Source organism: Rattus norvegicus, chromosome 9, assembly GCF_021556685.1.
Source record: "Rattus norvegicus strain SHRSP/BbbUtx chromosome 9, alternate assembly SHRSP_T2T, whole genome shotgun sequence".
In the NCBI taxonomy this organism is placed as follows: domain Eukaryota; kingdom Metazoa; phylum Chordata; class Mammalia; order Rodentia; family Muridae; genus Rattus; species Rattus norvegicus.
In genome coordinates, this window is record NC_141542.1 from 73,576,214 (window position 1) to 73,590,071 (window position 13,858).

At 41.3% G+C, this 13,858-nt stretch overlaps 1 protein-coding gene and 1 pseudogene across 3 annotated transcripts in view; one reads left to right on the top strand and one right to left on the bottom strand.

The window, feature by feature from the left end:
• Satb2 (SATB homeobox 2) overlaps positions 1 to 13,858 on the bottom strand; it is a 181,869-nt gene that overhangs the window by 61,097 nt on the left and 106,914 nt on the right.
• LOC120094880 (U7 small nuclear RNA) lies at positions 12,608 to 12,664 on the top strand (annotated as a pseudogene).

A 13,858-nucleotide genomic window follows, 5' to 3' on the forward strand; every position in this document is an offset into this window, starting at 1 on the left:
TTTCAAGGTTTTGGTAGCTTTCTAGAGTTAGGCTACATCATTCACAGAAAAAAAAAATTATGGAAACACTAAGCCAGTCATTGTTCCTCAACTGTTGAGGAAGCCCCCAAACCCAGCAAAATTGTCCCAAAGAATAACAGCTCCATTAATTCCTTCTTCATTTATGATTTGGCTAAAAAAAAAAAAAAAAAGTCAGGGAAAGGGCGAAAAGACAAAAAGCTCCTGCTTCCAGAGTTCTCTGCATGGTGGGAGGAAGGTTTTACAGGAGCATGCTGGAAAAGGCATTGACTGAGTGTGATTGTACTTATTTGCACACTGGTGGTCCCAGTGCTTAGGACACAGAGGCAAGGTCATGAGGTCAAGGCTCTTTCCGGGTCATGCAGTGAGACCCTGTCCCAAATAGGAACAAGGGAAGAAAGGTAGACAGAAAGAGAAATGGGGAAGGGAGAGGAGGGGAAGTGAACAGGGGAGAGGAGTGGAAAGAGGGGGAGTGTTAGAAGATGAGAGGGCAACAGGAAGACAAAGGGAAAGAATGACAACTAAATTGCCATCAATCAAAATACCACTAGTGCCATCTTGGTTCGAGATAAGAAGATGTATTGCCAACTGTGGGACTGGAGGGCCGGGCTGTGTGGAGGAGGCGAAATAGGGTCTGACTGAATCTTTAAATGTGAGTAGCACCTACAGGGAGAAATAATGGTACAGCCAGGCTGGGGAAAGGTGGCAGCAGAACGTCTGAAAGAAAAGAGGCCATGCTTTTTCCAGACGGCCAAGGGAAGTGTGCTTTCTTAGGTGAAAAACTGATACAGTAGTGTAAACCTTCTGAAGGGACAATGATGGTGACATGAATCAGAACTGGAGGTACCGGTGTGTACACACCGAGCAGCACACGCTGCCCCCAAATGAAGCAATATTAGATAATACACTCTGCCTTTTTGTCACCTGCAACAAATTAGGCTTTCAATATGCAAAACATCTTCCTTCCAGAAAAACAAATGATCATGATTCCCCTTAATTGTAATTTAATGAGGCATAATTTATTTTTTAAAGTGATATACACCAGGTGTGTAGGGGGACGTGGAGGAGCCAAAGCCTGGTGTTTGTCTAAGAATCAAAGTAGCTGGAGGCCGTTTCCATCCCTATAAATTACATATGTGGCTGCTTGCGGCCATTGAAAGGGGAGACAAAAAAGGCAACTTGTGGTTATGTACTATTCCAACAGATAGAGGTAAGTCAATTCAAAAAGCAACCCACTGACCATACGGCAAAGAGTCCAATCTGGTGAGGGCAGATATGAGGTCACGTTAGTCCCTCACGTGTGCTGCTGAATTGTGCTCCAAGGAAACCCATACAGGCCATACTATTTTAGGAGTGCATACACGGGGAGTTTCAGGGAACACACGCCCCATTTCCTCACAGCATGCTTCAGTCATTAACTCTGAGATAGGTGAAGACATTTCATAGGGTATCTAATGGCAAACCTTTCCAGAAACTAAGTGACATCCTTATGAAAAGGTATGATTCAAGAACATATCACAGTGATTCTGAAACCATGTGTTTACAATGGTATATTGTTTGAAGCAGATGATGTCATAACCAATAGCAAGATTTTTAAAAATCTGAAGGTACAAACAAACAAACAAAACTCAAAAACCAAGCTGTAGGCTTACTCCCATTTTGCAGATTAATGTGACAGAAAGGCAGAGACAAAGGAGGCTTTGCAGGGACTTGGGCCACTCTTCCATGTACCGGAGAGTATGGTCTGCTCTGACCACTCTCCTAGAATACAGACAGGGAGAGAAGGCCCTGCTCACATTGCACTATCCTGTCAGCCTTAACTCTCACTCAGTTCTGATGTTCATGCTCAGGTAACAGGAGGAATTGTTGTTGTTGTTATTACTGTTATTACCATTATTATTATTATTATTATTATTATTATTATTATTATTACTACTATTATAAGGTAAAGTCAAATTTCTAGTCTGATCCTACAAGGCAAACTCTTAACACATCGGAGGGTCCCTAGGCATTACCCAGAGCAGTGAAGCCATGGGCATGTAGGAGGCTCCTGCTGACATCCACTGCTCAAACGCTGGCCTTCCTTATGAAGTTCTTGTCCTCCCCTCATTTCCTTCTAGGTGCTCCTGAGACATTTCTCCCTCTGTTTACAAATATAACAGGTTTCCCGTAACCTACAACTGTGCAATGATTCTGGCTGTTGAAAGTCATTTGTGTAATGCTAAAAGTATTCACCCCGCCCCCAACTCCCAAAGCTCTACTGAGCTATGAAGCCAAAGTACTTAGTGTGATTTGAATAAAACCTATACTGGGCACAACAATGGCAATTTGATTTTTATTATTAAAAATGATGTGCTAAATCCTCAAAGAAGATGTCGTTATTGCATTAGTTTAATAAAATCTCTCTTTCATTACAAAATGTCTTTATTGAGAAAGACAGCCTATGCATGTCATATTTTGTAGGACGGGTTAGACAGAATTGAACACCTAAAGGGAATTAATGTACTTTGCAAATAAGAATGCACTTATAAAAGTATCTGCTAAAGGCCAGAGCTGCACCATTCAAACCACTACAAAGGCAGATAGGAATAGGAGCACAGATAGCCCTCCTTTGGACTGAGGTGCACAGGACTAATTCAGTCTCACATTTAAACCTCTCTTTCTCCTTCACATTGGCCACTATAAACACTATCTCTCTCCCACCAGATAAGCCACTGAGGGCCGATTCTCTGTACTCTGTGCTTGGTGGTGAACTAGTAATATGGAGAATATAGATCTGTGAGAAAACACTTATTCATTACAGTTCTGGAGGGGTCTTGGGGAGAGAGTCTACAGCAGGCCCTAACAGGCCACATATTTAAAGTCTGTCTCTTGAAGCACTCAAGATCATTTTATTCAACTTACTGAAAGCAATGGCTCACAGTGATAGTTTGCTTCATGCAAATCTCACTTTGGAACAACTACCCCATAGACCTTAAGTCTGCAATTTATAAATGAAACACTTGTGTCATGAGAAACCCCCTTCCTGGTACATTCAACGAAACTTGACCATGGTACCTGACACATCAATGTTACACATGCAATACAAGATACATGGGCACAGCAGACCATCCTTCAACATTCTGAAAGCCAAAAGAGTCTTTGCTGCCTTGAATATACATCCCTGTCCAAGCCACAGGCCGGCATGTCCAACAGAGGAACATCGCCAGCCCAGTTCTTGTCATGTTTGCTGTTTGTAGCATACAGAATCCATGTCCTGGCAGACAGGTCTGATGATCAGTCCCACATCACTCTTCCTTGGCCTTTGCTCTGTCTTGGTCTTTAGGAAATGAGAAGTACTACAACAGGACTACACATACACATTCAAAGCCAAACTTTTCAAAACACATTAGCACCGAAATGCAAAAGCAGAGAGATGAGCAGGTTGTCTTTGGAAACGCACTGTCTGGGCAGACAGGGCTTCTACACACACTGCAAGTAGAAGGCACAATGGCTATCTCAGTCACAGACTCTGGCTGTCCCTCATTTCCATGAACGTTATATGGAACGACTCTTGAGAACCCATTCCCCACATTTTCTAGCTTGACTCTTATATCTCAACATTGGCAAAATTAGTGCCCTCCAAACACAAAGCAAACCAAAAAGTGCAATTACTAGTATTGCTATCTCAAACATATGAGCTGCTTTTAGAGACAAGTAAAGCACACTATCCTGCAATACCACAACGCTGTGCTCCTTCCTGCTGTAAAATCTACAGGTTGACCCCTAGCACCTCCAGGGTCAAAAGCACCTGTTTTTGCCTAGCTCACAGGAGACCATGGCACTCGCATGCCATAACAGTATTGTCGGGTTGCACTTACTGCCTGACCAGCTTGAGGAAGTGGGTGTGCCTTTCAAACCCTGCTCCACGATAACAGAGATGACTGAGAATGGGGCACGGACGATAGGAAGCTCTGAATCCAGGCTTCCTGAGCTCAGAACGGGACTCTAATTAGATACAGATCAGTCACTCCCTCTAGGCAGATTTTCTACTTCCCTCACAAGGTTCTCTACAGCGCGATGAGTACAGATATGAACACTGGGTTCACTAAATGGCAGCTATCGTGCGATGCCTTGCACGGCTTCTAAATGCATAATAAGAACCTGTGAAATGTGAAAATGAGTCAAACATGTTGAAATATAGTCATTTTAAAATTAAAGCTTTGAATATTCAAAGTATGTCAGTTATACTTCGCTAAATATTTTCTCATACATAAGGCAAAAATATAAACAATAACTTTCAGGAAGTGGTATAATTAAAATTATTTGAACTAGAGGAAAATATAAACAAGGGTAATCATTCTATAAAATGGAATGACTATATGAGTGTTTCAGGTAAGGTGAAGTTAAGATAGTAATCATTGTTGGACGAGATGGCGGTACAGGCCTGCAGTTCTAGAACGTGGGAAGTAGAAATGGGAGGATGAAGAGTTCAAGGCCATGGACAGAGACCTGGAATGCTCATGGCAGCTTGAGCTATATGAGACACTGCTTCAAAAATAGCAATCACTAAGATATAAACTGTATACTTCAAATAGCTAAGTCAATTTCTTTCCCTATACAACATATAAAATAATTAAAAATAAGCTTTCATCTATATCATCATTTCAAATGGGTCACAGTTATTAGTAGATCATGAAGTTAATTTCGTAGATCAAAACCAATTTTTATAATGAATCAGAGTTCTAGAAATTAGAAAATACCAAAGTGTTTTAATTATACTATGAATGTGCTTTTATAGGGCTTTTTTCTCTTTCATGAAGACTTTGCTTTAACAATAAATACAGCTAGAGACAGATATAACGTGCACATAAGCATGTATCTACTAGCAATGATTTGCAAAGTACTCAGGATGGGCATGGTGGCAGGTAAGAGAAGTTCAGAAGTAGATGCTATAGTCTACAGTGATCGTTTTTGGCACAAAAATTACAGAGAGATTTAAAATTTCTTGGAAAAGCCCACATGATTTCAAATTAGTTATATTACATCACGGCATTTCTGGTCTCTTAAAAGTTAATTTACCTTATTTGAACAAACATGCATATAACTCCTAGCTAACTGGTCCTTATTTCAGTCAATGGCCATGAAAGGAATGCTCCTGGAATATACTGTTTTAAATAATCAGAACTAAAGGTACTGTTTCCACTTTCTCAGTGAAATTTTTATAAAACTGTAAAATATGACCTAGGCCTTAATACAACAGTAGATGCTCATACCAGAAATCCAGGTTTCCATGAAGATAGCCTCAGGAGAGGCAGATACAAATACTGAAGATGGAGATCCCTTCTCCATGTGGAATGAGAGGACCAGTACATGGTAGACAACAGTGGAAAATGACATAAAATTATCACCAAAATGGAATCTTCTACTTGCACTAATTAACAGTAATTCCTTATTTGTGTGGGTGGTACTAAAATAAGATTGCTATCTAGAGAGCCATTCCCTTATGCTATCCAATAACATTGAGATCCTGCTATCTTGAGAGACATTAATATTATTACAATCTTTAAATCTGAGAATTCAAGCCAGTGATTTTGAAATGAAAGACTATTTTATGAAGTAAGCAGGGCCATCTCTCCCTATTTTATTAATTTAATGTTCTGAAATCAAAAGAGGGTATATCAAAAATTCAATAACATGTTCAAGGCTGATGTGCAGCATTTTATATTTACAGCCTACCTTTCAGGGAGTGGACTTCCTCTTCCTCACAGGTCTCCTTGTTATTTTATAACCAGCTCACTGGACCATGGAGTCAAGACCCTAGGTTTACATTGTGGTCTATGACTCGCAAAGAGCCTGGATCTCAAGGAGATACTGAGAAATGATCCTGACTGACACCATGTCAGCTGACAATGATAGAGTATCTTAGAGGTGAGGCTTTACACAACTACAAGCTACAATGCATAATTAAATTATTCCCGTCTCTGGCTGACAGTACGTGTAAATCAAACTATGACATTAAAAGACAATTTTTGCCTCCTCCAAACGGGACTGACACTGAGACAGCAGGAAATTGGGAGCTGTTATCTTTCCTGTGGTTGTCCCAGATCTCTTTCTTTCTGACTGGGTTGCTTCAGATTGTGATGTTTAGCAAGTTCTTAGAAATTTTAACCCTAGCAGCTAGAGCCACACATACATTCCAAACGCTGTAAATTAAGCTTAAATCAAACTCCACACCGTTTCATACCACGGTGTTTGCATTTTCAGCAGCTGGCCTTCCTGCCGAATTTTCTGATACATCATTCAATCTAATTTTCCAATCTGCTGAAAACATTCTCCAGTTGCTGAGTGACATCATAAATTGTATTTATGACTCTGGTCTTAGGTTTCCTCAAGTGATATGGCTTTGACGAGTAAACAGTAGGGTTGGTTTTTGTTGTTGTTGTTGTTGTTGTTTTGTTTTTTGTTTTTGTTTTTTTTGCTCTCATTTAAAAAAAAAAGTAGTCAAATGAGGACATGTCAATCAAATGAGACCCCACCGGATTTTCAGGGTCCCATTCTCCATCAGCCAGGGCACATGCACTGCTTCTCCAGCGAGACCTCTGCTAAAGGTCATGGATTGTCCTTAAACTGAGAAAGCACGTCACTGAGTCAGAAACCCACTACGCTACGTTAAAGTAGCACACTTTATTACACTCAGCTATTCTACCAAACACGTGATTCTGAGAATCAGTTCAGCAAGTCTCACCTGACTCGCTGCTCAAGGGACAGAAACTGAACATGAATAATGCACACGAGATAAGTCTCATTCTCAAAGGTGCCAATGTCCCACTGCCGGCCTGGAGGGATGGCCCCTGGGCTCTGCGGCCAGTTTAGAGGGAAGAGGAGGGAAGCTGTGGGGGTCAGCCCTAACCGCCCTTTTCTGGCATGCCAGTGCCGCCATTCACATGTGGCACTGCATCCGCTCCACTGGATTTACCCTCGTTTGGATCAAAGCTTCCTCTGCTTCATGTAACAGACTTGCTCAGACGGAAGGTCTCGGAGGAGAAGCGACGTTACTAGATGGGGACTTCTGAACATATGAATATGTAGGTCATTGGCTTTTTAAATAAATTAGAGAATAGTTTATCTATTAAGTAAAAGTCACTGTACATATTTTATGAGGTGTAACTTATTATAGGTCAGTGGACACCAGTAATATTAAGTCTGAAAACATTTCCAGGAGCGTTGCATCCTGCACGAGCCTCTGATCAATGTTCTCAAGTCTATACTTTAACAAAAAACCAGAATGCTTGAAGTTAGGATTCAAGATCACATTTAAAGATACAAAGACATAAATAGGGTAAATAGCCAAGTGTCTTCCTTCATGTATAGTGATGTAATGAGAGAAAGTGCAAACTTAAGATGAATTCAGGATTCAGACGTAGACGCAAAAGGAAACACGTGAACAGAAATGAAAACCTGAGAGACACCATCCGCACCTGGGACTGGGCAGTAGGGAGGGGCAGGGCCAGGGAGTGAAGAGACTGTAAACTCATGTCAGCAGCATGCCATAGCTGAGAAGACTGAGGCCCTTTCCCCAGGCAACGGTGGCACAGCTCTTAAGGCCTCAAGTCCCGTTCCTGTCCTGAATCTCATTCCTGCCCACACTTGCATTCTCTCTTTCCTAATTTCAATCTCTCCTCCCACCCCTCTCTGCCTCTCCCTCTCTCCCCACTTCCACTCGATAGCATTAAGTCAGTCTCAATAATACTATTTTCCACTCATTGAACTGAAGAGCGACAGGGTTTCAGGATCAAAATAACTATGGCGACAACGTGTAAGTAGCAGACAGCTATACCAGCCCTACAGAGCGTATGACAGCTGCTTTGTGGGATGAATGGTTATCAGTCAGGTGCTGTGCTTTACCCTCTCAGGGCACGAGCAAATGTCAGTGACATAGAAATGGCATGGGCCTATAATCTTGAGATAAAGATTCCTATGTAAGAGGTTAATTAATAAAATCTTCCAAGGGAGAGTGGTGAGAGACAATGAAGGTGGGGAAGAAAACCAGACTATGTTGGAGCTTCAGGCTGACTGTGCCTAGCAGAGCAGTCTCTTCCACAGGGGCAGGGGCTGTCACTGGGTGGCTCCACAGTAGCTCTTCCAGATCTCTGTCAACATCTAGTAGCCTACAGACAGTCCTTAAAGTGAAGAACCCACATCAGAAGTATAAGCATGAGTGTGGAGCAGCTCACAGAAAGCAAGGGTATGTGCCTGCCTCTGTGGTCCCACAGGGCCATAAGAGAAAGTGCTTAAAATGGAGAGGTAAGAAAACAGCTATTGCTGTCACCTCTCTGTTCTCCTTTTGTAGCCTTTTGCTATAAAATAGCAGGGCTAGCCACTTTTTCCAAAAGACTTCTACAGGTGCAATGCTACTAAATACACTATGTACAGAACTGTATTAGCCTTATGCCACACTGCAGAGTTCACATCCTGGTACTACTGGCATAAATATGCTAAATCCCTTGTGGAGAAAAAACACACACTCAATTTGTATGTTCTCAGTTTGAATGATACATGTCTTATTTGTAAACAAGAAAAATACAAAAGTAATAAACAATAGTAAGTAACAGTAAAAGATGACAGCCAAAAGGTTATCCATTTCCAGACCATAACACACAAGGTGCTGCCAGACATATGCATAAATGACTCTGAAAGACATCTGTGGTGGTTTGAATATTCTTGGCCCAGGGAGTGATGATGCTCTTAGAAAGTGTTGCCTTGTTGGAGTAGGTGTGGCCTTCTTGGAGGAAGTGTGTCACGGTAGGTATGGGAAATGAGACTCTCCTCCTAGCTCCCTGGAAGTCAGTCTCCCACTAGCAGCCTTCAGACTAGAACTCAGCTCCTCCCGCATCATGCCTGCCTGGATGCTGCCATGTTCTTGCCTTGAAGACAATGGACTGAACCTCTGAACCTGTAAGCCAGCCCCAATTAAATGTTGTTCTTCTAAGAGTTACCTTGGTTATGGTGTCTGTTTACAGCAGTAAAACCCTAACTAAGACAACGTCGATCAAAATTAATATGCATTAAAAACCAGTAGAGGTAAGCAAGGGCAAGGGTCACAGGAAGACGGGGTTGGGGGAGGGGAATGAGAGCAAACTATAGTAATATAACATTATGTATGAAAATGCCATAATAAACCTATCACTATCCATTAACTTAGAAAAAACAAAAGTAAACAATAATAAAGTAACTCTTGGAAATATAGACCCTAATGTCATTTTTACATAATCAGATGGTATATGGCTCAGCAGTCTAAGATAATGAAGTGTCTTTAAATAACATGCACTTTCCAGATACTGTTTACTGGACGCATGAGGTTTTCATCTGGAAATCTTAAAAGCAGGCAGACGAAGATTTTATGTTTATATTCATGCTGGATTGATGAATGTCTGCAGATGACTTTAATTTCTGCACACCTACACGTACGCAAACTAGTGAGATGTCTTGTTAAATCTTCAAGCAGAAATCCAGAAACACAACCTATCATGTGACATGCCAGTTTTATTAGCACTAATTCCAGAGAGTCCTGGAGACGTCAATTAGTTCCTGAGAACATTCAGGGACATGAGAATATGCTATACATCAGGAGCGCAACCGAGGACAAGATGGCTTTGGATGCCTACCAAATATGAGTGGTTTTGGTTATGTGCAACTATTATTTCTAGAAAAATATGTCATTTAACCATTTTTACATATCCATTTTACCTGGCAACTTACTCTATCACCCAGAAATGTCTGATTCTGCTCAAAAAGGCCTCACCATTTGGAAAACCCATGGCTGGTTTCATGGGGGTACACTACACTGCATTTCCCATTTAACAATACAGCTGGTGAAGTCAGCTGCCCATTTGTGCTGTTAGTGAGTACAGCACACACAGCAAAACCAATCTGCCTGCTGACCTCATGGTCAAGGTCAAACTATGTCATTCTGTCAATACCATCTACCTTGATTAGGCCGGGCTTATACACAACAGGTTATGATCCCAGAGGGATGAAAAGCTTTACCAAATTAAAAGCAGAATTTAAAAAAGAAATACTCATACATTCCTATGCAGTTTCCATTTGATATCCTCAAGGCTGGCCCATGAACTCAAGCTCATGTTGATTGAAAGTGAATGTTTCTCTCTGGGTGTAGCCACCTTACAAATTTAATAGCAGGAGAAAAATAATAAAATGTGTTCTCTGCTTCAATTAGACCTTTTTATAACTTGGCACTTCAAAGGTGGCAATGCCAACGAAAAATCTTTAATCCATAAAGAAAGACATAAAGGATTCCTCAGGAGAAGAAGACAGACCTCCAGGAGCCCAGCACCCTGGCACAGTGTATCCTCTCAGCAAGACTGCCTTTTGTCCTGACTCATTGGAGAGATTTCCCTCATGCTTCAGTGCTGTTTGGGTGAAATGTATCCTGTAGTCATTTCGACAATCTAAGGTAGTACAACCATGCTTTCAATTTTACCCTGAGCCAAAAAAGAAGTGGTGCACATAACTAGGCAATAAAATGTTGGCTGGGCATGAAATGTCTACTCATGCACATGGATGAGACAAAACACAGTCACACATAGAAGTGCAGAAGCTAGATAGACCCTTCCACTTTGTATTTTCAGTAGTGGGCAATGGATTTTCTCCAAAGAACACGCAAATGTTGCCTGGGTCTTTTAAGTCACATGAAGATGGATACCACTTGTGTGGGTCTCTCTGAACATGTTTTTCAAGTGATGGGAATAGGTTCTGTCATTAATACAGTGCAAAAAAGTAGCAAACAGGGGGCTGGAGAGATGGCTCAGCAGTTAAGAGCACTGACTGCTCTTTCAGAGGTCCTGAGTTCAATTCCCAGCAACCACATGGTGGCTCACAACCATCTGTAATGGGATTTGATGCTCTCTTTTGGTGTGTCTGAAGACAGCTACAATATATATATTATAGCTACAACATATATATTATATATATCTTTTTAAAAAAATAGCTAACAGCCAAGGGAGCAAGAGATTCCACCTCACCTATCCTTCTATATCAAACACAGAAATACCAAAATCCAGGAGCGCCAGGACCTCTTCTTTGACCAACTGCCATCAATGACTCTGTCATTACTTCATGATTTTAATCTGATCTGAGGTGGCAAACCACTTATCTTAAACTGACGTTATCTTAAATGGGGACGTCACATTTTGAGCTCTTCATCTACTTCTGGTTGCCTTTTTGCCACAGTTTTGCAAAAGCAATCAGCTTCGTCATCCCGAGCAGTTAATCACTCCTTACCTCTGAGGTTCTGGTCTTTTCCCCTCTACTGTGAGGGGCTATACTCTGAAATTTGATACAGACATCTCCTAACTAGTTGGCATCATGGCCAAATATTTGGCATAATGTCCAGCTTCTCTTTCCCCACGTATCATGGCTTTCCATCCATGTGGAATCTTCTAGAGGCTCTTCACTCTGGCCATTATCTCCATACTCATTGTCTGACTACCTATTCATTCTTCCAGCGTGTATTCTGTTTCCTTGGTTAGGAAGGTGGGCATGATTTCTACCTGCATGAGTTCCTTTTCTGTTCCTATGATAAAATGTCCTGACGGAAGCAAATTAAGGAAGAGTTCATTGGTTTGTTTGAGTCTGACTTGGCCATGTATGGGACAATATGACATGGCTTCCTGCCCCTGAAACAGAGCCAGAAGGGTATGTGCCTCCATGAGTATAGATGGCTGCTGTTGGCACAAGGCTTATTTGTATAATAATGTACATATTTTCATGTTCCTACTTCAAGGAATGTCCTCTCAGCCAAGGTTAATGACTCCATGATACAGCATGAGTCTGGGAGGTGAGGGTGTGTCTTCATCTCGGCAAACTAATTGTACCCTGTGACCTTCAGGACAGCCCTTAGGCTATGGGAAAGAACTCTAAAAACATGAATTCAAAAATATATCAATTCTCAACTATGCAAAATATAAGGATGCAATAAGAATTATATGAGGGGCTTCACTGACCTAGGAAAACAGAGGCAACTGCATAATGAGTCAGTTTGTTGGAAAGATACACAGACAAGCTGATACCAAGGCAGTAGATTACTGAGTTCAAGGTCAGCCTAGGACAGAATGACTTTAGGTATAGACATGGTCAGAATGGTAATCTCAGTACAGGGTCCTGCCCAGGTAAATTTACAAAAAGGCATTCTTTTGCAATGTTAAAAAAAAAATGTGCTTGCTGTCTCTTCCTAATAATCAATGAGTTAAGGCCATGGAATGTTTATTCATAGGATGGTCAAGAGGGAACCTAGAATAAATAACTGAATTGATTTGTCAATAAAACCTGGCTGTTTGGTCTTTACAAGATGAGCGAGCAGAGAGTGATAGCAGTTAGTTCTCCTTTAGACTTTTTCTCGAGAGAGCACAGCTGTCTGGAGATCTCAGGAGAGTGAATACAGCTCTTTTAAAATCTTTCATAGCTCCTTTATAATGTTTTCTAACAGGATTTCTGACCTTGGTTGGAAATCCCAATAATTACTTAGAGAGCTAACACAAGTCTTTTAGAGTGTTTTCCAGCAGGTATCCAGAGAAGGGTATCTGAAGAGCAAACATAGCTCTTTTAGAATTTTTTCTGGCTTTCTGATTTTAATCGGAAAACCCAAGAATTACTTTTAGAACTTTTCTAACAGGGTTTCTGACTTGGTCGAAAAATTCAAGAAATTGTTATAGCAACTTTTCTGACTCTGGTCAAAAAACCCATGAGCTATCCAGAGAGCTTTCAGAATTTTTACTGGCAGAGAGAGCTGTCTCATCTACAGAGAGCTGAATCAAGCAGAAAGCTAGCTGTCTCCAGCAGACTACACAGAGCTGTCTAGGGAACCATGTTGAGTAGAACATGGGGACTCAACTTGTAAGCCTTGATTTGACTTCAACTCATTTGTGTCGCTGTTCCCAGATACCCTTTCTCTCAGGAACCCAGACCTAGGCTGGTCCTTGGCAGTTGTAAATCCATAATAGCGGAAGGTGTGAGATTCTGGCAGGAGCAGGAAGATGTAGATTTTCATAGACACATGGTTAAGCAGAGGAATGAAAACAGGAAGCTATAAACTCGAAAAGCACACCTACTGTGACGTATTTCTTCTAGCAGGACCCACAACCTCCCCAAATAGTTCCACTACTCAGAGACCAAGTGTCCAAACACAGGAAACTACAATGGCTTCTTCTGAAACCATTACATCACACTCCCGTCCCATGCCCAAGTTAATCCCAGGTTCTATACCACTTTTCTAATACCTCACTCTTCCTACCCACTGTTTTTAGTGCCAAACTTACAGGTTCAATATTCATTGCCAATCTTCATTAGAAATCTGCCAATATTTCAACGTAAAAACAACTAGAACCCTAAAAATCTCTGTGGCCTCACTCAGCTACTCAGCAGTGTCTCTCTCGACTTTGCTTCCAGTCACCAGGCCTGAGCCCTGAGCCCATCATTACGCTTCTCCCTGCACCCATGTATTCCATGATGGCTCCACTGCCTGCAGCCTCCTTCCACCCTTCCCCCATTTCAGCAGGTCTCTCTAACTAGAAGTGCTACCCACTTTCCATAAGAGAAAAGAGCAAAAACCTCCCAAAGATCAGATTCTGGTTAGTAAGTCAGAGTACATTGCCACATGAGACCTTACACATTCCAGTGACTAAAGTTCAAATGTTGAGCAAGTTCTTACAAGATCTTTTTTTAACCAATGATTTCCCACCAATATCTTTAATTTTATTATCAACTACCAACTAGTCTCACAACTTTTACCTTAATATTTTCCTTATGAATTCCATTAGCTGAATTGCACTTCTTGACATTC